The sequence below is a fragment of the Cavia porcellus genome, unplaced genomic scaffold (assembly GCF_034190915.1).
Source record: "Cavia porcellus strain 051 isolate PalLab524CR breed Dunkin Hartley unplaced genomic scaffold, mCavPor4.1 scaffold_26, whole genome shotgun sequence".
NCBI lineage: Eukaryota > Metazoa > Chordata > Mammalia > Rodentia > Caviidae > Cavia > Cavia porcellus.
Genome location: NW_026947509.1, coordinates 1,336,554 through 1,351,431, shown reverse-complemented (window position 1 = coordinate 1,351,431; position 14,878 = coordinate 1,336,554).

Genomic DNA, 14,878 nt, shown 5'->3' with positions numbered 1-14,878 from the left:
GAATTAGGATAGGCAGTGAGTGGCAAGGTAGGATGGAGAAAAGCACTGCGGCGTGGTCAGCATGGGGAGATCAGGGAACATGCAGTGGCAATGTTGGATAGGTTTTTGAAAAACATCGCGGGGTGGCGCGCATTGTATGGGTGTGTGTTACATTACATTCACTAGTAGGAGTGAGAAAAACATCACGGGGTGGTGTGAATCGGAGGGTCTGAATTAGGATAGGCAGTGAGTGGCAATGTAGGATGGAGAAAAGTACCGCGGGGTGGTCAGCATGGGGAGGTCAGGGAACAGGCAGTGGCAATGTAGGATAGGTTTCTAAAAAACATTGCGGGGTGGTGTGCATTGTATGGGTGTGTGTTACATTACATTCACTAGTAGGAGTGAGAAAAACATCACGGGGTGGTGTGCATTGTATGGGTGTGTGTTACATTACATTCACTAGTAGGAGTGAGAAAAACATCACGGGGTGGTGTGAATCGCATGGTCTGAATTAGGATAGGCAGTGAGTGGCAATGTAGGATGGAGAAAAGCACCGCGGGGTGGTCAGCATTGGGAGGTCAGGGAACATGCAGTGGCAATGTAGGATAGGTTTCTGAAAAACATCGCTGGGTCTTGCGCATTGTATGGGTGTGTGTTAGATTACATTCACTAGTAGGAGTGAGAAAAACATCACGGGGTGGTGCGCATTGTATGGGTGTGTGTTACATTACATTCACTAGTAGGAGTGAGAAAAACATCACGGGGTGGTGTGAATCGGAGGGTCTGAATTAGGATAGGCAGTGAGTGGCAATGTAGGATGGAGAAAAGCAGCGCGGGGTGGTCAGCATGGGGAGGTGAGGGAGCATGCAGTGGCAATGTAGGATAGGTTTCTGAAAAACATCGCGGGGTGGTGCGCATTGTATGGGTGTGTGTTACATTACATTCACTAGTAGGAGTGAGAAAAACATCACGGGGTGGTGTGAATCAGAGGGTCTGAATTAGGATAGGCAGTGAGTGGCAATGTAGGATGGAGAAAAGCACCGCAGGGTGGTGAGCATTGGGAGGTCAGGGAACATGCAGTGGCAATGTAGTATAGGTTTCTGAAAAACATCGCGGGGTGGTGCGCATTGTATGGGTGTGTGTTACATTACATTCACTAGTAGGAGTGAGAAAAACATCACGGTGTGGTGCGCATTTTATGGGTGTGTGTTACATTACATTCACTAGTAGGAGTGAGAAAAACATCACGGGGTGGTGTGAATCGGAGGGTCTGAATTACGATAGACAGTGAGTGGCCATGTAGGATGGAGAAAAGCACCGCGGGGTGGTCAGCATTGGGAGGTCAGGGAACATGCCGTGGGAATGTAGGATAGGTTTCTGAAAAACATCGCGGGGTGGTGCGCATTGTATGGGTGTGTGTTACATTACATTCACTAGTAGGAGTGAGAAAAACATCACGGGTTGGTGCGCATTGTATGGGTGTGTGTTACATTACATTCATTAGTAGGAGTGAGAAAAACATCACGGGGTGGTGTGAATCGGAGGGTCTGAATTAGGATAGGCAGTGAGTGGCAATGTAGGATGGAGAAATGCACTGCGGGTTGGTCAGCAAGGGGAGGTCAGGGAACATGCAGTGGCAATGTAGCATAGGTTTCTGAAAAACATCGCGGGTTGGTGCGCATTGTATGGGTGTGTGTTACATTACATTCACTAGTAGGAGTGAGAAAAACATCACGGGGTCGTTCACATTGTATGGGTGTGTGTTACATTACATTCACCAGTAGGAGTGAGAAAAACATCACGGGGTGGTGTGAATCGGAGGGTCTGAATTAGGATAGGCAGTGAGTGGCAATGTAGGATGGAGAAAAGCACTGCTGCGTGGTCAGCATGGGGAGATCAGGGAACATGCAGTGGCAATGTTGGATAGGTTTTTGAAAAACATCGCGGGGTGGCGCGCATTGTATGGGTGTGTGTTACATTACATTCACTAGTAGGAGTGAGAAAAACATCACGGGGTGGTGTGAATCGGAGGGTCTGAATTAGGATAGGCAGTGAGTGGCAATGTAGAATGGAGAAAAGTACCGCGGGGTGGTCAGCATGGGGAGGTCAGGGAACAGGCAGTGGCAATGTAGGATAGGTTTCTAAAAAACATTGCGGGGTGGTGTGCATTGTATGGGTGTGTGTTACATTACATTCACTAGTAGGAGTGATAAAAACATCACGGGGTGGTGCGCATTGTATGGGTGTTTGTTACATTACATTCACTAGTAGGAGTGAGAAAAACATCACGGGGTGGTGTGAATCGGAGGGTCTGAATTAGGATAGGCAGTGAGTGGCAATGTAGGATGGAGAAAAGCACTGCGGGGTGGTCAGCATGGGGAGGTCAGGGAACATGCAGTGGCAATGTTGGATAGGTTTCTGAAAAACATCGCGGGGTGGTGCGCATTGTATGGGTGTGTGTTACATTACATTCACTAGTAGGAGTGAGAAAAACATCACGGGGTGGTGCACATTGTATGGGTGTGTGTTACATTACATTCACTAGTAGGAGTGAGAAAAACATCACGGGGTGGTGTGAATCGCAGGGTCTGAATTAGGATAGGCAGTGAGTGGCAATGTAGGATGGAGAAAAGCACCACGGGGTGGTCAGCATGGGGAGGTCAGGGAGCATGCAGTGGTAATGTAGGATAAGTTTCTGAAAAACATCGCGGGGTGGTGCGCATTGTATGGGTGTGTGTTACATTACATTCACTAGTAGGAGTGAGAAAAACCTCACGGGGTGGTGTGAATCAGAGGGTCTGAATTAGGATAGGCAGTGTGTGGCAATGTAGGATGGAGAAAAGAACCGCAGGGTGGTCAGCATTGGGAGGTCAGGGAACATGCTGTGGCAAGGTAGGATAGGTTTCTGAAAAACATCGCGGTGTGGTATGCATTGTATGGGGGTGTGTTACATTACATTCACTAGTAGGAGTGAGAAAAACATCACGGGGTGGTGCGCATTGTATGGGTGTGTGTTACATTACATTCACTAGTAGGAGTGAGAAAAACATCACGCGGTGGTATGAATCGGAGGGTCTGAATTAGGATAGGCAGTGAGTGGCAAGGTAGGATGGAGAAAAGCACTGCGGCGTGGTCAGCATGGGGAGATCAGGGAACATGCAGTGGCAATGTTGGATAGGTTTTTGAAAAACATCGCGGGGTGGCGCGCATTGTATGGGTGTGTGTTACATTACATTCACTAGTAGGAGTGAGAAAAACATCACGGGGTGGTGTGAATCGGAGGGTCTGAATTAGGATAGGCAGTGAGTGGCAATGTAGGATGGAGAAAAGTACCGCGGGGTGGTCAGCATGGGGAGGTCAGGGAACAGGCAGTGGCAATGTAGGATAGGTTTCTAAAAAACATTGCGGGGTGGTGTGCATTGTATGGGTGTGTGTTACATTACATTCACTAGTAGGAGTGAGAAAAACATCACGGGGTGGTGTGCATTGTATGGGTGTGTGTTACATTACATTCACTAGTAGGAGTGAGAAAAACATCACGGGGTGGTGTGAATCGCATGGTCTGAATTAGGATAGGCAGTGAGTGGCAATGTAGGATGGAGAAAAGCACCGCGGGGTGGTCAGCATTGGGAGGTCAGGGAACATGCAGTGGCAATGTAGGATAGGTTTCTGAAAAACATCGCTGGGTCTTGCGCATTGTATGGGTGTGTGTTAGATTACATTCACTAGTAGGAGTGAGAAAAACATCACGGGGTGGTGCGCATTGTATGGGTGTGTGTTACATTACATTCACTAGTAGGAGTGAGAAAAACATCACGGGGTGGTGTGAATCGGAGGGTCTGAATTAGGATAGGCAGTGAGTGGCAATGTAGGATGGAGAAAAGCAGCGCGGGGTGGTCAGCATGGGGAGGTGAGGGAGCATGCAGTGGCAATGTAGGATAGGTTTCTGAAAAACATCGCGGGGTGGTGCGCATTGTATGGGTGTGTGTTACATTACATTCACTAGTAGGAGTGAGAAAAACATCACGGGGTGGTGTGAATCAGAGGGTCTGAATTAGGATAGGCAGTGAGTGGCAATGTAGGATGGAGAAAAGCACCGCAGGGTGGTGAGCATTGGGAGGTCAGGGAACATGCAGTGGCAATGTAGTATAGGTTTCTGAAAAACATCGCGGGGTGGTGCGCATTGTATGGGTGTGTGTTACATTACATTCACTAGTAGGAGTGAGAAAAACATCATGGGGTGGTGCGCCTTGTATTGGTGTGGGTTACTTTACATTCACTAGTAGGAGTGAGAAAAACATCACGGGGTGGTGTGAATCGGAGGGTCTGAATTAGGATAGGCTGTGAGTGGCAATGTAGGATGGAGAAAAGCACCACGGGGTGGTCAGCATGGGGAGGTCAGGGAACATGCAGTGGCAATGTAGCATAGGTTTCTGAAAAACATGGCGGGTTGGTGCGCATTGTATGGGTGTGTGTTACATTACATTCACTAGTAGGAGTGAGAAAAACATCACGGGGTCGTGCACATTGTATGGGTGTGTGTTACATTACATTCACTAGTAGGAGTGAGAAAAACATCACGGGCTGGTGCGCATTGTATGGGTGTGTGTTACATTACATTCACAAGTAGCAGTGAGAAAAACATCAAGGTGTGGCGCGCATTGTATGGGTGTGTGTTACATTACATTCACTAGTAGGAGTGAGAAAAACATCACGGGGTGGTGTGAATCGGAGGGTCTGAATTAGGATAGGCAGTGAGTGGCAATGTAGGATGGAGAAAAGTACCGCGGGGTGGTCAGCATGGGGAGGTCAGGGAACAGGCAGTGGCAATGTAGGATAGGTTTCTAAAAAACATTGCGGGGTGGTGTGCATTGTATGGGTGTGTGTTACATTACATTCACTAGTAGGAGTGAGAAAAACATCACGGGGTGGTGCGCATTGTATGGGTGTGTGTTACATTACATTCACTAGTAGGAGTGAGAAAAACATCACGGGGTGGTGTGAATCGCATGGTCTGAATTAGGATAGGCAGTGAGTGGCAATGTAGGATGGAGAAAAGCACCGCGGGGTGGTCAGCATTGGGAGGTCAGGGAACATGCAGTGGCAATGTAGGATAGGTTTCTGAAAAACATCGCTGGGTGTTGCGCATTGTATGGGTGTGTGTTAGATTACATTCACTAGTAGGAGTGAGAAAAACATCACGGGGTGGTGCGCATTGTATGGGTGTGTGTTACATTACATTCACTAGTAGGAGTGAGAAAAACATCACGGGGTGGTGTGAATCGGAGGGTCTGAATTAGGATAGGCAGTGAGTGGCAATGTAGGATGGAGAAAAGCAGCGCGGGGTGGTCAGCATGGGGAGGTGAGGGAGCATGCAGTGGCAATGTAGGATAGGTTTCTGAAAAACATCGCGGGGTGGTGCGCATTGTATGGGTGTGTGTTACATTACATTCACTAGTAGGAGTGAGAAAAACATCACGGGGTGGTGTGAATCAGAGGGTCTGAATTAGGATAGGCAGTGAGTGGCAATGTAGGATGGAGAAAAGCACCGCAGGGTGGTGAGCATTGGGAGGTCAGGGAACATGCAGTGGCAATGTAGTATAGGTTTCTGAAAAACATCGCGGGGTGGTGCGCATTGTATGGGTGTGTGTTACATTACATTCACTAGTAGGAGTGAGAAAAACATCACGGGGTGGTGCGCATTGTATTGGTGTGGGTTACTTTACATTCACTAGTAGGAGTGAGAAAAACATCACGGGGTGGTGTGAATCGGAGGGTCTGAATTAGGATAGGCTGTGAGTGGCAATGTAGGATGGAGAAAAGCACCACGGGGTGGTCAGCATGGGGAGGTCAGGGAACATGCAGTGGCAATGTAGCATAGGTTTCTGAAAAACATGGCGGGTTGGTGCGCATTGTATGGGTGTGTGTTACATTACATTCACTAGTAGGAGTGAGAAAAACATCACGGGGTCGTGCACATTGTATGGGTGTGTGTTACATTACATTCACTAGTAGGAGTGAGAAAAACATCACGGGGTGGTGCGCATTGTATGGGTGTGTGTTACATTACATTCACAAGTAGCAGTGAGAAAAACATCAAGGTGTGGTGCGCATTGTATGCGTGTGTGTTACATTACATTCACTAGTAGGAGTGAGAAAAACATCATGGGGTGGTGTGAATCGGAGGGTCTGTATTAGGATAGGCAGTGAGTGGCAATGTAGGATGGAGAAAATCACCGCGTGGTGGTCAGCATGGGGAGGTCAGGGAACATGCAGTGGCAATGTAGGATAGGTTTCTGAAAAACATCGCTGGGTGGTGCGCATTGTATGGGTGTGTGTTACATTACATTCACTAGTAGGAGTGAGAAAAACATCACGGGGTGGTGCGCATTGTATGCGTGTGTGTTACATTACATTCACTAGTAGGAGTGAGAAAAACATCACGGGGTGGTGTGAATCGTAGGGTCTGAATTAGGATAGGCAGTGAGTGGCAATGTAGGATGGAGAAAAGCACCGCGGGGTGGTCAGCATGGGGAGGTCAGGGAACATACAGTGGCAATGGAGGATAGATTTCTGAAAAACATCGCGGGGTGGTGCGCATTGTATGGGTGTGTGTTACATTACATTCAGTAGTAGGAGTGAGAAAAACATCACGGGGTGGTGTGAATCAGAGGGTCTGAATTAGGATAGGCAGTGAGTGGCAATGTAGGATGGAGAAAAGCACCACGTGGTGGTCAGAATTGGGAGGTCAGGGAACATGCAGTGGCAATGTAGGATAGGTTTCTGAAAAACATCGCGGGCTGGTGCGCATTGTATGGGTGTGTGTTACATTACATTCACTAGTAGGAGTGAGAAAAACATCACGGGGTGGTGTGAATCAGAGGGTCTGAATTAGGATAGGCAGTGAGTGGCAATGTAGGATGGAGAAAAGCACCGCAGGGTGGTCAGCATTGGGAGGTCAGGGAACATGCAGTGGCAATGTAGTATAGGTTTCTGAAAAACATCGCGGGGTGGTTCGCATTGTATGGGTGTGTGTTACATTACATTCACTAGTAGGAGTGAGAAAAACATCACGGGGTGGTGCGCATTGTATGGGTGTGTGTTACATTACATTCACTAGTAGGAGTGAGAAAAACATCACAGGGTCGTGCACATTGTATGGGTGTGTGTTACATTACATTCACTAGTAGGAGTGAGAAAAACATCACGGGGTGGTGTGAATCGGAGGGTCTGAATTAGGATAGGCAGGGAGTGGCAATGTAGGATGGAGAAAAGCACTGCGGGGTGGTCAGCATGGGGAGGTCAGGGAACATGCAGTGGCAATGTTGGATAGGTTTCTGAAAAACATCGCGGTGTGGTATGCAGTGTATGGGGGTGTGTTACATTACATTCACTAGTAGGAGTGAGAAAAACATCACGGGGTGGTGCGCATTGTATGGGTGTGTGTTACATTACATTCACTAGTAGGAGTCAGAAAAACATCACGGGGTGGTGTGAATCGGAGGGTCTGAATTAGGATAGGCAGTGAAGTGCAATATAGGATGGAGAAAAGCACCGCGGGGTGGTCAGCATGGGGAGGTCAGGGAACATGCAGTGGCAATGTAGGATAGGTTTCTGAAAAACATCGCGGGGTGTTGCGCATTGTATGGCTGTGTGTTACATTACATTCACTAGTAGGATTGAGAAAAACATCACGGTGTGGTGCGCATTGTATGGGTGTGTGTTACATTACATTCATTAGTAGGAGTGAGAAAAACATCACGGGGTGGTGTGAATCGGAGCGTCTGAATTAGGATAGGCAGTGAGTGGCAATGTAGGATGGAGAAAAGCACCGCGGGGTGGTCAGCATTGGGAGGTCAGGGAACATGCCGTGGCAATCTAGGATAGGTTTCTGAAAAACATGGCGGGGTGGTGCGCATTGTATGGGTGTGTTTTACATTACATTCACTAGTAGGAGTGAGAAAAACATCACGGGGTTGTGCGCATTGTATGGGTGTGTGTTACATTACATTCACTAGTAGGAGTGAGAAAAACATCACAGGGTGGTGTGAATCGGAGGGTCTGAATTAGGATAGGCAGTGAGTGGCAATGTAGGATGGAGAAAAGCACCGCGGGTTGGTCAGCATGGGGAGCTCAGGGAACATGCAGTGGCAAAGTAGCATAGGTTTCTGAAAAACATCGCGGGTTGGTGCGCATTGTATGGGTGTGTGTTACAATACATTCACTAGTAGGAGTGAGAAAAACATCATGGGGTGGTGTGAATTGGAGGGTCGGATTTAGGATAGGCAGTGAGTGGCAATGTAGGATGGAGAAAAGCACCGCGGCGTGGTCAGCATGGGGAGGTCAGGGAACATGCACTGGCAATGTAGGATAGGTTTCTGAAAAACATCGCGGGGTGGTGCGCATTGTATGGGTGTGTGTTACATTACATTCACTAGTAGGAGTGAGAAAAACATCACGGGGTGGTGCGCATTGTATGGGTGTGTGTTACATTACATTCACTAGTAGGAGTGAGAAAAACATCACAGGGTGGAGTGAATCGGAGGGTCTGAATTAGGATAGGCAGTGAGTGGCAATGTAGGATGGAGAAAAGTTCCACTGGGTGGTCAGCATGGGGAGGTCACGGAACATGCAGTGGCAATGTAGGATAGGTTTCTGAAAAACATCGCGGGGTGGTGCGCATTGTATGGGTGTGTGTTACATTACATTCACTATTAGGAGTGAGAAAAACATCACGGGGTGGTGTGAATCGCACGGTCTGAATTAGGATAGACAGTGAGTGGCAATGTAGGATGGAGAAAAGCACCGCGGGGTGGTCAGCATTGGGAGGTCAGGGAACATGCAGTGGCAATGTAGGATAGGTTTCTGAAAAATATCGCGGGGTGGCGCGCATTGTATGGGTGTGTGTTACATTACATTCACTAGCAGGAGTGAGAAAAACATCACGGGGTGGTGTGAATCGGAGGGTCTGAATTAGGATAGGCAGTGAGTGGCAATGTAGGATGGAGAAAAGTACCGCGGGGTGGTCAGCATGGGGAGGTCAGGGAACAGACAGTGGCAATGTAGGATAGGTTTCTGAATAACATTGCGGGGTGGTGTGCATTGTATGGGTGTGTGTTACATTACATTCACTAGTAGGAGTGAGAAAAACATCACGGTGTGGTGTGAATCACACGGTCTGAATTAGGATAGGCAGTGAGTGGCAATGTAGGATGGAGAAAAGCACCGCGGGGTGGTCAGCATTGGGAGGTCAGGGAACATGCAGTGGCAATGTAGGATAAGTTTCTGAAAAACATCGCGGGGTGGTGCGCATTGTATGGGTGTGTGTTACATTACATTCACTAGTAGGAGTGAGAAAAACATCACGGGGTGGTGCGCATTGTATGGGTGTGTGTTACTTTACATTCACTAGTAGGAGTGAGAAAAACATCACGGGGTGGTGCGCATTGTATGGGTGTGTGTTACATTACATTCACTAGTAGGAGTGAGAAAAACATCATGGGGTGGTGTGAATCGGAGGGTCTGAATTAGGATAGGCTGTGAGTGGCAATGTAGGATGGAGAAAAGCACCACGGGGTGGTCAGCATGGGGAGGTCAGGGAACATGCAGTGGCAATGTAGCATAGGTATCTGAAAAACATGGCAGGTTTGTGCGCATTGTATGGGTGTGTGTTACATTACATTCACTAGTAGGAGTGAGAAAAACATCACGAGGTCGTGCACATTGTATGGGTGTGTGTTACATTACATTCACTAGTAGGAGTGAGAAAAACATCACGGGGTGGTGTGAATCGGAGGGTCTGAATTAGGATAGGCAGTGAGTGGCAATGTAGGATGGAGAAAAGCACTGCGGGGTGGTCAGCATGGGGAGGTCAGGGAACATGCAGTGGCAATGTTGGATAGGTTTCTGAAAAACATCGCGGGGTGGTGCGCATTGTATGGGTGTGTGTTACATTACATTCACTAGTAGGAGTGAGAAAAACATCACGGGGTGGTGCACATTGTATGGGTGTGTGTTACATTACATTCACTAGTAGGAGTGAGAAAAACATCACGGGGTGGTGTGAATCGGAGGTTCTGAATTAGGATAGGCAGGGAGTGGCAATGTAGGATGGAGAAAAGCACCGCGGGGCGGTCAGCATGGGGAGGTCAGGGAGCATGCAGTGGCAATGTAGGATAGGTTTCTGAAAAACATCGCGGGGTGGTGCGCATTGTATGGGTGTGTGTTACATTACATTCACTAGTAGGAGTGAGAAAAACATCACGGGGTGGTGTGAATCAGAGGGTCTGAATTAGGATAGGCAGTGTGTGGCAATGTAGGATGGAGAAAAGAACCGCAGGGTGGTCAGCATTGGGAGGTCAGGGAACATGCTGTGGCAAGGTAGGATAGGTTTCTGAAAAACATCGCGGTGTGGTATGCATTGTATGAGGGTGTGTTACATTACATTCACTAGTAGGAGTGAGAAAAACATCACGGGGTGGTGCGCATTGTATGGGTGTGTGTTACATTACATTCACTAGTAGGAGTGAGAAAAAACATCACGGGGTGGTGTGAATCGGAGGGTCTGAATTAGGATAGGCAGTGAGTGGCAATGTAGGATGGAGAAAAGCACCGTGGGGTGGTCAGCATGGGGAGGTCAGGGAGCATGCAGTGGCAATGTAGGATAGGTTTCTGAAAAACATCGCGGGGTGGTGCGCATTGTATGGGTGTGTGTTACATTACATTCACTAGTAGGAGTGAGAAAAACATCACGGGGTGGTGTGAATCGGAGGGTCTGAATTAGGATAGGCAGTGAGTGGCAATGTAGGATGGAGAAAAGCACCGCAGGGTGGTCAGCATTGGGAGGTCAGGGAACATGCAGTGGCAATGTAGTACAGGTTTCTGAAAAACATCGCGGGGTGGTGCCCATTGTATGGGTGTGTGTTACATTACATTCACTAGTAGGAGTGAGAAAATCATCACGGGGTGGTGCGCATTGTATGGGTGTGTGTTACATTACATTCACTAGTAGGAGTGAGAAAAACATCACGGGGTGGTGTGCATTGTATGGGTGTGTGTTACATTACATTCACTAGTAGGAGTGAGAAAAACATCACGGGGTGGTGTGAATCGCACGGTCTGAATTAGGATAGACTGTGAGTGGCAATGTAGGATGGAGAAAAGCACCGCGGGGTGGTCAGCATTGGGAGGTCAGGGAACATGCAGTGGCAATGTAGGATAGGTTTCTGAAAAATATCGCGGGGTGGCGCGCATTGTATGCGTGTGTGTTACATTACATTCACTAGCAGGAGTGAGAAAAACATCACGGGGTGGTGTGAATCGGAGGGTCTGAATTAGGATAGGCAGTGAGTGGCAATGTAGGATGGAGAAAAGTACCGCGGGGTGGTCAGCATGGGGAGGTCAGGGAACAGACAGTTGCAATGTAGGATAGGTTTCTGAATAACATTGCGGGGTGGTGTGCATTGTATGGGTGTGTGTTACATTACATTCACTAGTAGGAGTGAGAAAAACATCACGGTGTGGTGTGAATCACACGGTCTGAATTAGGATAGGCAGTGAGTGGCAATGTAGGATGGAGAAAAGCACCCCGGGGTGGTCAGCATTGGGAGGTCAGGGAACATGCAGTGGCAATGTAGGATAAGTTTCTGAAAAACATCGCGGGGTGGTGCGCATTGTATGGGTGTGTGTTACATTACATTCACTAGTAGGAGTGAGAAAAACATCACGGGGTGGTGCGCATTGTATGGGTGTGTGTTACTTTACATTCACTAGTAGGAGTGAGAAAAACATCACGGGGTGGTGCGCATTGTATGGGTGTGTGTTACATTACATTCACTAGTAGGAGTGAGAAAAACATCATGGGGTGGTGTGAATCGGAGGGTCTGAATTAGGATAGGCTGTGAGTGGCAATGTAGGATGGAGAAAAGCACCACGGGGTGGTCAGCATGGGGAGGTCAGGGAACATGCAGTGGCAATGTAGCATAGGTATCTGAAAAACATGGCGGGTTTGTGCGCATTGTATGGGTGTGTGTTACATTACATTCACTAGTAGGAGTGAGAAAAACATCACGAGGTCGTGCACATTGTATGGGTGTGTGTTACATTACATTCACTAGTAGGAGTGAGAAAAACATCACGGGGTGGTGTGAATCGGAAGGTCTGAATTAGGATAGGCAGTGAGTGGCAATGTAGGATGGAGAAAAGCACTGCGGGGTGGTCAGCATGGGGAGGTCAGGGAACATGCAGTGGCAATGTTGGATAGGTTTCTGAAAAACATCGCGGGGTGGTGCGCATTGTATGGGTGTGTGTTACATTACATTCATTAGTAGGAGTGAGAAAAACATCACGGGGTGGTGTGAATCAGAGGGTCTGAATTAGGATAGGCAGTGTGTGGCAATGTAGGATGGAGAAAAGAACCGCAGGGTGGTCAGCATTGGGAGGTCAGGGAACATGCTGTGGCAAGGTAGGATAGGTTTCTGAAAAACATCGCGGTGTGGTATGCATTGTATGAGGGTGTGTTACATTACATTCACTAGTAGGAGTGAGAAAAACATCACGGGGTGGTGCGCATTGTATGGGTGTGTGTTACATTACATTCACTAGTAGGAGTGAGAAAAACATCACGCGGTGGTGTGAATCGGAGGGTCTGAATTAGGATAGGCAGTGAGTGGCAAGGTAGGATGGAGAAAAGCACTGCGGCGTGGTCAGCATGGGGAGATCAGGGAACATGCAGTGCAATGTTGGATAGGTTTTTGAAAAACATCGCGGGGTGGCGCGCATTGTATGGGTGTGTGTTACATTACATTCACTAGTAGGAGTGAGAAAAACATCACGGTGTGGTGTGAATCGGAGGGTCTGAATTAGGATAGGCAGTGAGTGGCAATGTAGGATGGAGAAAAGTACCGCGGGGTGGTCAGCATGGGGAGGTCAGGGAACAGGCAGTGGCAATGTAGGATAGGTTTCTAAAAAACATTGCGGGGTGGTGTGCATTGAATGGGTGTGTGTTACATTACATTCACTAGTAGGAGTGAGAAAAACATCACGGGGTGGTGCGCATTGTATGGGTGTGTGTTACATTACATTCACTAGTAGGAGTGAGAAAAACATCATGGGGTGGTGTGAATCGCACGGTCTGAATTAGGATAGGCAGTGAGTGGCAATGTAGGATGGAGAAAAGCACCGCGGGGTGGTCAGCATGGGGAGGTCAGGGAACATGCAGTGGCAATGTAGGATAGGTTTCTGAAAAACATCGCGGGGTGTTGCTCATTGTATGGGTGTGTGGTACATTACATTCACTAGTAGGAGTGAGAAAAACATCACGGGGTGGTGCGCATTGTATGGGTGTGTGTTACATTACATTCACAAGTAGGAGTGAGAAAAACATCACGGGGTGGTGTGAATCGGAGGGTCTGAATTAGGATAGGCAGTGATTGGCAATGTACGATGGAGAAAAGCACTGTGGGGTGGTCAGCATGGGGAGGTCAGGGAGCATGCAGTGGCAATGTAGGATAGGTTTCTGAAAAACATCGCGGGGTGGTGCGCATTGTATGGGTGTGTGTTACATTACATTCACTAGTAGGAGTGAGAAAAACATCACGGGGTGGTGTGAATCAGAGGGTCTGAATTAGGATAGGCAGTGAGTGGCAATGTAGGATGGAGAAAAGCACCGCAGGGTGGTCAGCATTGGGAGGTCAGGGAACATGCAGTGGCAATGTAGTATAGGTTTCTGAAAAACATCGCGGGGTGGTGCGCATTGTATGGGTGTGTGTTACATTACATTCACTAGTAGGAGTGAGAAAAACATCACAGGGTGGTGCGCATTGTATGGGTGTGGGTTACTTTACATTCACTAGTAGGAGTGAGAAAAACATCACGGGGTGGTGTGAATCGGAGGGTCTGAATTAGGATAGGCTGTGAGTGGCAATGTAGGATGGAGAAAAGCACCACGGGGTGGTCAGCATGGGGAGGTCAGGGAACATGCAGTGGCAATGTAGCATAGGTTTCTGAAAAACATGGCGGGTTGGTGCGCATTGTATGGGTGTGTGTTACATTACATTCACTAGTAGGAGTGAGAAAAACATCACGGGGTCGTGCACATTGTATGGGTGTGTGTTACATTACATTCACTAGTAGGAGTGAGAAAAACATCACGTGGTGGTGTGAATCGGAGGGTCTGAATTAGGATAGGCAGTGAGTGGCAATGTAGGATGGAGAAAAGCAATGCGGGGTGGTCAGCATGGGGAGGTCAGGGAACATGCAGTGGCAATGTAGGATAGGTTTCTGAAAAACATCGCGGGGTGGTGCGCATTATATGGGTGTGTGTTACATTACATTCACTAGTAGGAGTGAGAAAAACATCACGGGGTGGTGTGAATCAGAGGGTCTGAATTAGGATAGGCAGTGAGTGGCAATGTAGGATGGAGAAAAGCACCGCAGGGTGGTCAGCATTGGGAGGTCAGGGAACATGCAGTGGCAATGTAGTATAGGTTACTGAAAAACATCGCGGGGTGGTGCGCATTGTATGGGTGTGTGTTACATTACATTCACTAGTAGGAGTGAGAAAAACATCACGGGGTGGTGCGCATTGTATGGGTGTGTGTTACTTTACATTCACTAGTAGGAGTGAGAAAAACATCACGGGGTGGTGTGAATCGGAGGGTCTGAATTAGGATAGGCTGTGAGTGGCAATGTAGGATGGAGAAAAGCACCACGGGGTGGTCAGCATGGGGAGGTCAGGGAACATGCAGTGGCAATGTAGCATAGCTTTCTGAAAAACATGGCGGGTTGGTGCGCATTGTATGGGTGTGTGTTACATTACATTCACTAGTAGGAGTGAGAAAAACATCACGGGTTCGTGCACATTGTATGGGTGTGTGTTACATTACATTCACTAGTAGGA